Source organism: Sceloporus undulatus, chromosome 8, assembly GCF_019175285.1.
Source record: "Sceloporus undulatus isolate JIND9_A2432 ecotype Alabama chromosome 8, SceUnd_v1.1, whole genome shotgun sequence".
In the NCBI taxonomy this organism is placed as follows: domain Eukaryota; kingdom Metazoa; phylum Chordata; class Lepidosauria; order Squamata; family Phrynosomatidae; genus Sceloporus; species Sceloporus undulatus.
In genome coordinates this window covers 10,746,869-10,761,705 of record NC_056529.1, presented here as the reverse complement: position 1 = coordinate 10,761,705, position 14,837 = coordinate 10,746,869, and the positions used below count along the sequence as shown (strand labels likewise).

At 39.3% G+C, this 14,837-nt stretch overlaps 1 protein-coding gene across 2 annotated transcripts in view; it reads right to left on the bottom strand.

Moving 5' to 3' along the window:
- The window catches only part of TSHZ3 (teashirt zinc finger homeobox 3), a 110,288-nt gene that overhangs the window by 47,690 nt on the left and 47,761 nt on the right, over positions 1-14,837 (bottom strand). Inside the window, exon 1 of one of the 2 annotated variants that reach the window (XM_042438704.1) lies at positions 1,854-1,997. The exons of the other annotated variant lie outside the window; for it this stretch is intronic. The gene's annotated coding sequence lies outside the window, so the exon portion shown is untranslated. Of the gene's footprint in view, positions 1-1,853; positions 1,998-14,837 lie in introns of those variants that run through there. 2 annotated transcript variants of the gene reach the window in all.

The following is a 14,837-nucleotide window of genomic DNA, read 5'->3' as shown; positions in this document are numbered from 1 at the left end:
CTATTGATACTGTATAGAAGATACTATTGCTATTGCAAAATATCCTTCCTATACAGAGTCCCCTAGTACCTACAGTGCCAAAACCAACTTGAAAAGTATACGTAATAGTGCAGGGGGAAAAAACCTCTCGAGCTTTTAATTTAGCTACATGCTTTTGTTTTTCAGAGCTTATTGCTACTAGTGGTTTTAATTCCATTCTTTCTAACTACTGTTGCTATTACGTTTTATGTTTTTTCCTCATTTTCTGGGGTCTGTTGTTAGATTTTAATGCTTTCCCTCTACATTTGGAAGCAGTCAGAAAGTTTCAGCAATTGGGCTGTATAGAAATGTAATAAATAAATAAGTGACACATGTTATACACAAAAGTGGGAATCCCATGCACAGATAAATGAGTTAATGCCACAGAAAAGAGTGGGACTTCCATTTGATTAAGCATGCATAGGATTAAGGTCTTAAGTGAAGTTTTTGAAAAACGATGCATTGAGAAATCTTTATCCAAATGCATGTTTCAATATGTTTTTTCATGCAGATATTTACATTAATAAGTAACATGGCAAAATGATGCAGATGAGACTTCAACAGTTTCCTCCATCTCTATTTTGGAGTCTTTCTCCCATTTTATCTGTTAGAATAGTTTTTCAAGGTTTTGGTTTTTTTAATGCACCTCAAGTAGAGTCTTCAATATGCTTCTGTTACCTTGATTCATTTTGAAAACCATATCTTGCCACAGCAAATACTCTGTTCCCTAAAATCATTTCTGAGCCATAAAGGTCCCCCCAATCTTTTTTTTAAAGAGTTTTGCAGCTGGTATTTGAAACCACTTACAAAAGACAACGCAGAAAAAGAAAGAAAGAAAGAAAGAAAGAAAGAAAGAAAGAAAGAAAGAAAATTAACCCCTGTGGCTCTATTAGGAGCCATATAATAAATGTGCATTTAAAAGATCTATAAACACATATTTATCTGCAAAATGTTCTTGCATAAAACTGTTATTGAAAAGGCTTTCATTTTATCTTTGCGTTATTGTAATTTTATTGAATTGCTTATTCATTCTTTGATATTGTGTTTTAATGATATTATAAATCTGTTTTATGCCTGATAGGAGCCTCATTGTAAACTGATGTAACAGATAATATGGCAATTCACCATAAAAAAGTCTGAACCAAAAAAGTAGATCAGAACGCAAAGACGCACTTTAATTCATTCTGGATTTCTTTTCATTTCATTTTTTATTTATTTTTCATGTGCAACTTGCCATCTGTTGATAAAAGATGGTTGGAGAAATTCATCCTATTCCACACAATGAAACTTTCCCCCATCTCCCTATGATTTTATTCATTTTTTAAAAAAGAAAGAAAGAAAGAAAGAGTATAAAAGCATTACACCTCTCAATACTAAAGATCATTAGCTGGTTCATTGTATAAACAGATTTAAATTAGGCAATTTTGGAGTGAAACCTTTTTTTATTCCCCGTAAAATGCTTATTTGGGAGAAATTTTCTGTTAGCATCATGAATAATGAAAGGAGGAGGGGGGGAAGGTATCATCTTCTACGATGTCTCCTATTATTCCAATTCTTTTATTAAAAACAATGGAAAACAATTACAATAAAAGATATTATCAACATATAGAGCAATTACGTTATAAACCAGCCATTGCTCTGCTCAGAAACTTTGTAGCAAGTTCACTCAATAAAAGCATGTATGCCTGCCAAGTCTAAATAATAAAAACTCTATTAACGGGAGCCTATTATGAAGGAAAGCATATGACCTGGGCACTAGGATTTGACAGGTGGCCAATCCTGTTAAGTACACTTTAAATACGAAAGTGTATTTGGAATCATTACAGTTGACTTACACAGCTTGGAAGTCGACTTGCATTCCGCCAACTCCTACTGCCATATAGTTATATTCATTCTGCTGTTTGCTGTTAGATAAAGTATTCTGGCCAAGATCCAACATCCAAGTAACAGCATACAACTATCCCAAGGTTGCTTTGGACTACCGCTTTTCAGAGAGCAGACTCTCCCCCGCCGCCGCCTTCCCATGCCATATGACAGAGTAATTTAGTTTCTAAAAAATAGATGACACATTTTTGTGGATGAAAAATCCATCCGTTTTTTTACAATATTCTTTTCTTTAAAAGTAGATGCTGCTGCTGCTACATAGAGTCTTACAACCAACTTTTGCCCCAAATATTCCTGTCTGATTCCTAAATCTTCTCATGTTGTGCATCCTCCAACTGTCCCTATTTGCCAGGAATAATCCAGTTAATCCTTCATTGTCCCATTCCCACCTCCACTCCACTACTTTCAAAATGTCCCAGTTCTTCTTTCTTCCTTCCATTCAGGCCTGAGCTTACTTCAACTGAAGACATCTGAGTTCAAAGTGCAAAAGTCATTTGCATTCAATAGTTTGCATTGAATTAAATTGTGGGGATGAGGAGAGAAGGGCACAATCTTGCCATTCCCAGTAGGCACTGGCAAAAGCAAACTGCTGTGGCCTCTCTTAGCTTATGTGTTCTTTCTCATTAACAATTTTTGACATCTTGACCACACCCTGATATTGAACAACTCATATTTCCCAGTTTTCACCTGTGGCATCTGTGAAATGTTGGAGGGCATGGCAGCATTGCAGCCTATGGGACTCACCAATATTGGATGGTGAAAGCCAATGAATCTGCATTCTGCTTCCAGCTCTGATTCTCAACTGAGCTGAACAGGTGCAGTTGTGGTTAAGTCACACAGAGGTTTACCTCTGCAGTGGTCTATCAGCATTAGATTTTTCGCCTCGTGTTTGGAAGCTCCATAAAGAATAGAAGCAATAAAATGATGGAGAAAACATTCCTGAAAATCCAGAAAAGACTTTAATAGTAGAAAGACTGGGCCCACACGTGAAAGATTTGTATTGCTGCGTACATCTTTCTAGTGTGTATCCAACCTTAACAAAGAGTTCAGGAATCTGAGCTGTTTCTCCACAGGCATTTTTAACGCAAAGGAACTGTATCAACAAATAGCTTCTTGTACAAAGTTGTTTCTCTAGCCTTCCACCTCTGTAGTAATCCATTCACTTCTTTTGCTGTGACAGAATTTGGAATGAATTGTGTGTGAGCACTCTCACACTTCCCCAAAATAGCATTTTGTGCTTTCATTTATACACAACTGTATATAAATAATCCATGCAAGATGTGCCCATTAACTTGTCAAACTACTCTTTGTAAGCTCCTAGAGGAATCAACTATTTCACTAGCTAACCATGTAGAAGTAGTAGCAAACCATCACTGAAGACACCATTTTGGAAAAACAAACAAACATGGACAGAAGGCAAAAGAAGAGATACAGCTGCAGCAGATATAGTGATCATATTAAAAATGCATGAAATTTCTGTTCTAACCCTTCTCGCTTTTGAAATAATGTTGAATCAGGCCATTCCACAGAAATAAATGAAGATAACTGAGCCTACACTGGAGGAGAGGAGCATAATTTCTGGCCTAAGGGTATGATTCAGGCCACGGAGCAAAGAGCTTCTTTAAAACCTGGGAAAGGTCAGGATGGAAATGTGCTCTTGTTTATAAGTGGACAGGTTTTGCCTTGAACTGGAGTTTTTGATTGTAGATTGGAAAGGTTTTGCACTGGGACTTTCTTCCAAGAAGGAATCCATAGAATTGAGCTCTGTTTTGCATGTCTGAAAGCTGTTAAAATGAGACAAATATGTCAGCTTTCCTGCCCATTTTGCTATCAGCCTGTCTCATGCCCTTGATCCCAACCATGTCTGGAATGAAGCTCCAGAGACATTTCCCAAATTGAACTGGGCTAGAAACAGGCCTCTGCATTAAAGATGAGTTCAGTGTGACATAATTTGCAACTAAAACGTAAGGCAGAGAGTGTAATTCTGCCTTACACTTATTTTTCATAAGTGTGAAAACAAAATAAAAAGGGCATCTTAGGTGAAAAGAGATCACCTTCTCTAAAGAACTAATGCTATTGTGTAGTCTGATTAAGGATAGTTGAATGTTTGTGAATCTCACTATGAACTGACCTTACTTGAACCTCCTAAATAGACTAATATGTTGATCAGAATATATTCATTATTTAGATTTTGCTCTCCTTTGAATTTTGTGATTGTTATCAGCTGAAGAGGGAACAGCATCATAATATAACTAAGAATTGTAGTTTATTGTGGCACCAGAGCTCTCTGACAGAGAAGGCTAAATGTCTCACAAAGCTACAGTTCCCAGAATTCCCTAGCACTGAGCCAGGGCAATTAAAGTGGTCTCAAACTGGATTATTTCTGCAGTGGGTTTTGGATCTCTGAGGGCCTGCCCTGACACCTTGCTATAGTGGGACTCCAGTACTTCCAGAAGCAGCAATACTCATTATAGAAAATAATGGTGATAGCAATGATGATGGGTGTGCCTGGGAGGGTCTACAAAAAGGCCTGGGATATAAGGGCCTGATATGAAAGGAAAGAAGGAAACCCATTATTTTAGTCCTCTCTGCCACCTGCCACCAACATATGCAGCCAGCAAAGCTGCTCAGCCTTGAAAATCAGAGTTTCAATCTGATGATAAATGGGAACTCATAAACGATGATGCAGAGTACAGCATGACCAAGAACAGGCAGGTCTGCCAAAGGTAGGTAGCAAATTGTAACAAATTCCCAACAGTGCAAGGCAAGGATTTGAAGAAGAGAGGCTCTATGTTGCAGCAGAGAAATACCAACTCCATCAACCTATTCCTTTCTCTTCTGAACCACTTTTGTTATGTCTAAGATGAACAAGCTGAGGTGAAGCATTGGTACTTAGCTTTGTTTGTTTGTTTGTTTTCTTGTTCCCTCCCCATGCTTTGTTCCTTTTGTGTTGCATCAAAAGATTGTAAATCTGAAGTTGGGACCTGTCTTGTTTTCATTGATTGCATTGAAGAGGCTCTGGGAACCTTTTACAAATGAAAAGCATGACAAAAAAATGTTTTAAACAAACACAAACTAATAAATAAATACACTAGAATTAATAAGAATGGAAGGTGAGGTCTCTCGAAGCAGAGAGATGCAGACCCCCCCCCCCCGTGGAAACCAAAATCCATGGATGTTCAGGTCCCATTAAACCCAATGGCCCTTGGCATCTGCTGGAGTTTGGTTCCAGGACCATGCATGGATACTAAACAGCCTCTTAGAAATGGGAGGAGAAATTGCATAAAAAGTGGGAAACCTCAAAATCAATGGTGGCCAAAGTGTACCCCTCCGAGGCCTTGTGTCACTTTTCCCAACTCCCTAGGTGACTCTTATCCTGGATAAAAAATAAAGTGGAGAAGCCTCCAGGAAAGACATTTGCCCTTTTAGATAGATGGCAGGTACCTCCCATACTGTTTTACCTTTATTTAAAAAACACATAGGTATTCTCAAAACCACAAGGGGATTTCCAGCCACTTCCTCTTGATTCGTTTTCTAGCCCATGTGCCATGAATATTCACAGGTGGGGGGGGACCTGAGCTTCAAAGCAGAGATGGAAAGAATATTCGTTTCCAAGTTGTAAAACACCTTTCCTTACAGTCAGGAAAGCCTCTTGGGAAGAACAATAAACTGGTATTCAAACATGCTGAAATCCGCTTGAGGAGTTATTCTGCAAGGAATATTAAGTAGGATTTGGCACAAAATGCTGTTTTCTGCATAGAAAGGTGGTTTTCTGCACAGAAAATGCTGTTTCCTTTGAATAAAACCTGGGTTTTTTTGGGGGGGGGGGCAGAAAATAGGGTTTTGAACAAATAATGTGTTTTTCTCTGCACAATAATTCTTCCACATTGTTAGAGAATGTTCAGAAATGGGAGAAAACTGTGAATATTCATTTTCTTCTGAAGTGGGGAAAATACAATTGTAATTGTTCATCCTGACCTGTAGGAACAAAATAGTAAGAATTGGTCCCTGGTGTGTCAGAGTTACAAACTCCTTCACTACACAACTGTGTAATGGGGAAGGGAATATAACCCATTGGAGAACTCCAAACGGATCATTGCACCCCCAGGAGGAGCCAGATTCAATCCCACGCCTTGAAGTTTCCCATCCGAAACATGAAATAATCTTGAAATAATCAGTATCCCATAAGAAACTGTGGTTCTTATTCTACTAGAAAGAACATATGATGGGGGGGGGGGGACCCGGAAGAGATCAGGTATAAATCCAGTTCTGAATGAACATATAAAACATGTAAGCCAAGAGAAGGGAACGTTTGATCCCCCAGATGTTCATGGATTGAAATTTCTATTGCCCCTTACTGTTGGCTATGATACTAGAGCTAATGGGAGTTGTGATTTTGCCAACAAATATAATAAAGAACTGCTAAATGTATGATAAGAAAGGTGGAGGCAGGGGGGAACTTAACTGGAAGGCTTCCAGAGCTAATGGGCACTGTCAAAATAGCTCCTATTTCCCTAATAATAAACTAATTTCTTTTTCCAAATTTGCTATTTGCATGAATGAAATTAGGTGAATTGTTTTGACTGCATTAATTAATGCTGACTAAATTAGACTGAATTTTTCAGGGAAAGAAATATATTCTTGTGGAAGTGTTTTTGGTTTGTTTCTAATGTGCTTGATTTACTGGGACCTTGCATTGAAAGTAGATATGCGTACTGGTCAAAAAGAACACCAAGAACAGGCAGCATCTTAGTTCTCTAACAGACTTGAAGAAAACTTGCATGTATGTAAAATCGGGGGGGGGGGGGGACATAGTGGTATGAGATCTTGTCTACAGTTCTGAAGACCAGGGTTCGATTTCCTGCTGGGCCATGAAATTCACTGGGTGACCTTGGGTGAGTCACATGCTCTCAGCCTCAACCTCCTCTGAACAAATCTTGCCAAGTAAACCCAATGATATGGCCTTAGGGTCACCAAAAGTCGGAAACTACTCGAAGGCACACCCCATATATTTGTGTGTGTGTGTGTGTATCTATAATTAGTTTAGCTTTCAAAGATATAGCCATGTTAGTCTGTAGAATTAGTATGTAATCTTGTAGCACCTTTGAGAGTGAAAGAAAAAAATGAGCAGCATGAGCTTTCGCAGACTTCAGTCTTATTCAGATGCATCTGAGAAAGTAGACTGAAGTCTGCGAAAGTTCATGCTGCCAATTTCTTTCTTTCAGTTAGTGTCAAAGGTGCTACAAGATCTCTCTACGTACATAGTTTAGCTTTGTTTCTGTTCTTTTCACTTCACCCAACTTTTATCCTTCCAGCAACCATCTGAGGAACATTAGCTGAAGAACCACTGACTTGGCTGAAGTCACTGAATGAAGGTCTTGACAGAGTAGGAATTTGAATCTGGATATATGGGATGTTATGTTGTAGAATGGTTAGATTAAAATTCTAACCACTATGTAACACTTGTTCTTGCCAGTATCCCTCAGTCCCTTCCTGCCCCTGCTTCAAATTTTTTTTTGCATATTCCTTCATAAAGCACCCCTCTTACATTGAACCACTTCTAAAGGGGGACTTTTCTATGCAGAAAAAAATGTTTCCTATCCAAAACAGCAATGAGTGAATTTTGTGCAAAATAAGTTCCCATGTCCAGCATTTTCTGGGCAATAAATAAATAAATAAATGCTGTTTTCTGTATACAATATGCTTTTTTCTGCACAAAACAACCAGGAGCCAGTTTTGCATAAAGTCATGAATTGTGTAATTGAGTAAGTCCTGAATAGAGTAAGCACCGGTGTGGTGTGGTGTAGTGGCTTCGACACTGGATCAGGACTCTGACAGTCCAGGATTCAAAACCTCATTCACCATGGAAATCCACTGGGTGACTTTGGTCAAGTCACACTCTTTCAGTCTCCAAGGAGTGCAAGAGCTCTGAATCTTGCCAAGAAAACCCTGTCCCATAAGGATCGAGTTAAAATGGGCTCAATTTATAGGAGCAGAAGAGACAAAAACTGGAGAGCACACAATAGAATCTCCTTTATGTCAGTTAAGAGTAACTTGACAATAGAGCCAATCATTTGGGCTGCACCCTCACTGCAGAAACAATCCAGTTTGACACCACTTTAATTACCATGGTTCAGTGTTAATGGAATTCTGGGAACTGTAATGTTGTGAGACATTTAGCCTTCTCTGAGTGTTTTGGTGCCACAACAAACTTCAGTTCCCACAATTACATAGCACTGAGCCATGGAAGTTAAAGTGGTGTCAAACTGGATTATTTCTGCAGTGAGGGTGCAGCCTTGAAGAGGTGGTTCTTGCTCACTGCTGATCTTCATTTCCTGCACTGAAAACAAAGGGATGGAGATAAAAGCAAATGGATTGAATATATATATATATATATATGTATGTATGTATATATATATATATATATATATATATATATATGATGTGTTTAAGGGGATGTACTGTAAAGGGGAGGGAAAATGAACTTTGGAAAGGAAACACACTTAGTAGAGCATATTTCCTTTGCATCTTTGGGGGAAAAGAGCATGAGGGGGGAGAGACAAAAGCTTTGAGAACGCGTATGCAAAAAAACTCTGACAAATGCATCGATTTTGACATTTTAGAGCACAGTAATGTGAAGAAATCAGAGTTTTAGCAGGAATATCTCCCTCTGAGGAACAGTTTGGGGGAAATGCTGATGAGATGTCCCAGTGCATTACTGCAATATCATCAATTATGTGGAAAATGTAATTAACCATTTCTGATCCTTAAACATTATTTACACAAAGCCCCAAAGAATGTTCCCAGCTTTTCCCTCCTGTACAAAATACTGTATTACATTCCTGTAAAAAAAAAAAGCAAAGGGAGGTTTTGCAGGTGCAGAAGATGGGAACCAATTCCTGCAATAGTGACCTCTCCTTCTGGAAATCTCTTCCCTTCACTCATTCCTAGAACCAGCTTCACATCCAAGAGTCAAAACAAAATCCTTATTTACAGATTGGGGCATGGTTATGCCATATGAAGAAAATCAGGCAATTCCAACTTGGATGAGGGTACACTGTCTTCTCCTTTGCAAAGACCTGTCCACAAATAAAACCTTTTCTCAAACCTTTTAAATCACACCATTCAGTTATGCCTTTTACTCAATGTTTCTCCTTCATCTGGTCATCTTTAAACTGGGTATGAAGTTGCAATTCCTTTCAAGAAAAACAGCTTAAGCACCAGTCTTTATTATTTGTTTCCTTGCTGTCTTTATTTCATTGAACACACTGAAATCTGCTTTGTCTGTGTATTATTCCAGCTCTATGAAGTCTGTGGAAGAAACTGGGAACATGCTTTGTGCATGTTGCAAAATAAGTTCCATTGCATTGATTTTCACACACATTTTCCCAATATGATTCATTTCAAATGCTTTATCTTGGTTTAATTATGGAAAAAATATAGTTCTGGTATAAATAAAACCAGAATTTTATTGCAAGGCACCTTAATTTTCACAGAAAAATATGCAACAACAAAAAAACCCACTATAAAGAGTGTGTTTCTTCTATAATGGTGAGCCTGCAATATATAATCAAACATCTGCCTTATTTGATCTAATACTATTAATAAACATGGCAGCAGTTGCACCTGTGAGAGAGGAGAAAATAGAAAACAGAAGTAGCTTTTAATTAAATATATTAATAGAGAATTATATTCCAGCAAGGGAATGTCAAGGTATATGGGTGCTTCGCTCCCACCCAAGTTGCCTCAAGGCAAATCTATGCCAATAACTTTTAACTATTTAAATAATCAGATACGTTTCTTTGCATCTTGACTAATACATTAAGTTGCTTACTTCTGTTTTAGGTTGGTCAAATAGCAGCAGGGAAAGCTTCTGAATCTAAGCAAAAGCAACTTCTCATGGGAGAAATGCTTCCATGCTGCCAAAGGAAGGATTCAATTACAAGCTGCTTCCAAATGGTCAAACTAAAGAGACCAGAATCAAGGGGGGACCTTGTCAAGCCCAAACAAATGGATTCCCCAGGGGGATCCATTGTTGTTGTTGTTGTTGTTGTTGTTGTATGCCTTCAAGTCACCTCTAACTTACGGTGGCCCTATAGTGAACCTATCATGGGGGTTTCCTTGGCAAGATCTGTTCAGAGAGGGGTTGCCATTACCATCCACTGAGGAGACTTTGAGAGATCTGGCACAAGGCTACTCTGTGGGTTTCCTTGGTAAGCATGCATTCTAATGCTGATTTCCCAGGATTATAATACAACATTCAGACCACTACCCCACACTGGCTCTCATTCTTTTTTCTCCCTCAATCCCTTAATTTTCTTACTAAGACAGGGGCATTTTAATTTGAAAGCTAGATCTCCCAAACTCTCGTACATAACAGGCCACTTAGCTACATGTTTGGATCTTTGCTGGTATCTAAGGAGTTCATTGCATTGGCTTTACTCCCGCAATAGATGTGGGATGTAACTTTAAAAAGTCCGATCTTAACTCATTTCCCCATCTCCAGGGAATACATAGCCAGTTTGCAACCTGGGCCTCTGCTGCATCTTTTCAAGAACGGGAAAATCCCATTCTTGAAAAGATGCAGGAGGAGCCCAGAGAAGCCAGGGTTGCAAATGGGTTGCATACTCCCTGGCGACAGGGAAATGTGATAAGATCCACTTTCTTAAAGTTATATCCCGCTTCTATTATGGGAGCAAAGCCTATATTGTATTTAACAAGCCATGACCTAATAATTTATTTTTGTTAATGAGAATACTCTGTTGGATGCAGGCTTAGAAATGACACAATGAAATCCACTGGATAAGCTAGTTGTTACTTGTTTTGACTAGCCATTGAGATTAATGGATGTACTCTCTGCATGATTAGATTTGATCCTTTTATAATTTCTGTATTCTTGCATGGATCCTGGCTGATGTACATATTACGTATCATGGCCTCCCAAGTGCTCATCCTGTATTTTTCTCCTATTCTTGCTTTAAAAATCAATCATAAAACACATGTGCCACTGAAAATATTCTGAGAAATCTGGGCTGACCTAGGACACCTTGTTGCCTGAATCATAATAGCAAATGTTCCTCCCCACCCAAGTCAAGGCCACAGAACTCAAAGACAGACAAGTTGTTATTTTGACACATGAGACAGAAAATCCCACAAGTAGCCGTCCCCATTCTTAGCAGTAAATGAGTATTAGTATTGTCTTACTCCAATAGCAATGAAAGATTGTGTACACGACCCCACCAAGAAAATATTTCAGATGATAGAACAAGCATTTAACAGCAGCAGCAACAGCAGCAGCAAAAAGAGATTGCTACTAGGACAGACAAGTGCAGTGGTCTTTTCACACTATCAAGTGATAGCACTATGATTCCACATTCCAATGGAATCCTAGGTTGCAGTTTGCTCTCTGGCACAGAATTCCAAGTACCCCTCACTAAACTGCAAATCCAAGGACTCCATAAGATGGACTCATGCAGGTTAAAGTAGAATCATAGTGCTATGATGTTGTGGTATGGAAGAGCCAGGCAGAATAGACTAGAAATGAATAGCAACCTGGCAGAAAAGCTTAAAGAGAAAAAGGTGTGCAATAGAAACGTCACTAGGTATAGTTTTTTGTGGGTTTTGGAGGCTATGTGGCCATGTTCTAGAAGAGTTTATTCCTGACATTTCGCCAGTATCTATGGCTGGCACCTTCAGAGAATGCTGGCATGAAGAGAGTTGGATGTGTGTGTGTGTGTGTGTGTGTGTGTACACTGTGTATCCAACTCTCTTCTATGCAGAGCTATAGTCCAATGCTTGGACCACATTCCACATGATGGCCTCTATCATTTCTTGACCACAGGGGCTATACAGGCTGGCACTTTGTGTTGGTCTGTAGGCGGAACCATGTTGCAGTGTCCACACGCTGGATGGTGTGACTCCGTCCCCATCATGTCTAGATGGTGCACAGTATCATGGTGCACCCCTGGCGCTGCATCTAGATGTTGCAACACCAAAAGGGTGTCAGAAAGCCAGACCACCACAGCTATGATGCCCTTTAGGAGGTGCAAAAAGGAGCATGCAGTTGTTGCAGCATCGATGCAGCCACTAAAGGGGCGGCTGGATGTTGCCCATCTGTACAGTCCCTACAGTCTCCATTTTTATTTATGACAAGTTATAGTAGTAGCAGGTCACAGGGAAGGAAATTAAATTGTTAAAAATGTTGCAGTGGCCGCCACTATGGAAGCCACTGGGCACCAGAGCGGGTAGGAGAAAGTTCATCCCATCCTTTCCCGGGACTGCGATCCCAATAAAACATCCAGCCACTCACCCTGCTGACAGTTTTCAAGTGAAGAAAAAAATACTTTAGGAGACCACAGATCTCTCCTAGCACATGACACTTGACTTGACTCTTCAGCTTAGAAATAGATAAGCCCGATTGACTGATGAGCACAAGCAGGAGGAAGTATTAATGTTCTGAGGATTAAATTTAGCCTTGTCCAGTCTTTCTTATTTTAAAGGGTTGTTCTGTCTTTTAATAGAGCAATCCATGTTCCTGAACATCTCCACGCATAAACAATATCCCTCATTCCAGATAAGCTGCTTCCACTGTATTACTTTTCAAAGATGTGTCCTTTGGGCTGACAATCCACCCTTTAGGGCAGGCTGTCATTCGCTTTGGGCTGACAAAAATATTCACAGAGGTTTTTTTTTTAAAGTTTATTAATTGTCTACCTTTTAATCAGTTTGTCAAATCTTCATACATTTTGCCAAATCTTCCAAAACCAGTGCTCTTTATGTATCGTGGACAAAAGTGAAGCTAAATGCAGGCTTAATATAAATAGGAGTTCTGAGTGATCAATGAATTAAGGAGTTGGGTATGTTAAGCTTGGAGAGGAGAAAACCCAAAGGTGACATGATAGCCATTCTCAAATATCCGAAGGGATGTCACGTTGAAGAGGTAGAAATCTTGTTTTATGTTCTCCAGAGACTAGCCTGAGGACCAGCAGAGTCAAAGTACAAGGAAAGAGATGCCACCTAAACATTGGGAAGAGCATATTTACAGTAAGATCTATTCAATAGTGGAATGGACTTCCTCAGAGCATGGTGGACTTTACTTCTTTGCAGGTCAGATTTTGGATGGGCAACTTTCAGGAGTGTTTTAGTTGCATGACAGGTGGTCCCTTGTAGTCTCTTCAACAATAAGATTCTGTAATACTATGATTCACCTTCCCACTAACATGGAAGCCACCAGCCATGACTGACTTATTGCTACTGCTATTGCTATGGGTTGGCATTCCATACAAGGAGGTGCAGATTGAGTGAATCTGTTCTTTAAAGGCTCAGAGTGGATTCTTCATACATCACTAATCTTAGACAATCTGGTTTCCCATCTCACACCTAGTGGTTGTTCTTCTCCTTCCCAGAAGCCCCAGGCAACATGGCCATGGTCATGGACATGGAAGGTCAAATATCTGAAAAGACTGAGAAATCCTGATTTTAAGGGACCCTCTAGATCACATATACCACTGAGGGCAGAAAGACAAAATACCTGGGATAAATAAAACAGTAGTAATTGTATTTGTAATATATACAAAGTCAAGACATCTTTCTTTCATACCATGGTGGGCAAAGTGGAGCCCTTTGTATCCCTTTGGGCACCAATGTATGCCTGAAGTTTCCTAAAACCTTCTGACCCTCCAATTGTTTTTGTAAAGAAATTGAGCTTTTTTTCCCTTCCCAAACACACAAATGTCTCAAAAACCACTGAAAAACACAACTGTTTTGCCCGCCCACACTGCAAACTACATATGCCAAAAAGTCTCCCCAAATGGCAGTGTGTCCCAATAGGGGGCAGTGTGGCCTCTGCCCCATCCACAGTTGCCCAGCCCATTTTATACAACCATTAGAGCAGCAGTAACAACAACCACAATAACCCTCCCACTTATTTATTTATTTATTTATTTATTTATTTATTTTTACTGCACCCTACTACTACCATATCAATGTTCAGGTCTTCCATTATCTTTGTCTTTGAATGTATGTTTTTAAGTGAAGAAGTAGCCTAGAGAGTCTTTCCCTTTGGATCCTGGTCCAGCAGGCCTTGAGAAATGTAGTCTGGTCAATGATGTGGTTAATCTACAGGGCTGGGGGCAGGAGTCTTTCCCAACTCACTATTCAATGGGTCTACTTTAAATGAATCTACAAAGAGGATTCAGTGCAGAATCTTTACATTCAGGGTCCATGTGAATAAGCTTGGTATCAGAGTCATTTGTGGTCACATTCCCCCATATTCCACAGGCAAGGCATTGGTTTTGATCCTACTACTACACCTGTGTTATATCATCTTTACTTACTGCTCATGCATTTACAAGACCAATTCTAAAACTTGGGTTATGATATTTAAAGCCAGAAGTGACTTGGTTCCTGCCTCGTGGTATTAGAAGATCCTAAGTAGGACTTAAATGAGTCAAAGTGCACATACGGAACAGCTATAAACCTCCCTTGCCAAATGTTCACAGTGCCTGCTTCAGAAAAGGAGTTAATAAGTTCTTTACATACCACCTCATTTTCCTGAGTCCACATAAAATATCAGCAAGAGCTTATATTCTATAAATCCAAGATCTGCAGTGAAGTGTGAGAATCCCATTCAAGCATGAAAAGATACTAGAAATGCTATAAGGACTCAACAATTTTGGATCTGGAATAATGAAGAGCTAAGCGACCTCCAGGAAGAAGCTCTGTTTTAGATAAGAACTTGCCCATAACAGGCATTCTGCAGCTCATATTAATCCTGTAGCAATTTCAACATATGCCATTTCCAATCCCCATTTATAAATTGTTTCATCCTCTGTGGAAGATAGTGGCAAAGCTCTTACACGCACATACCAAAGGAAACTCATTCTACCCCATATTAACTCCATAAATGTTTATCTTGAATCTCTAAAATAGCTGCA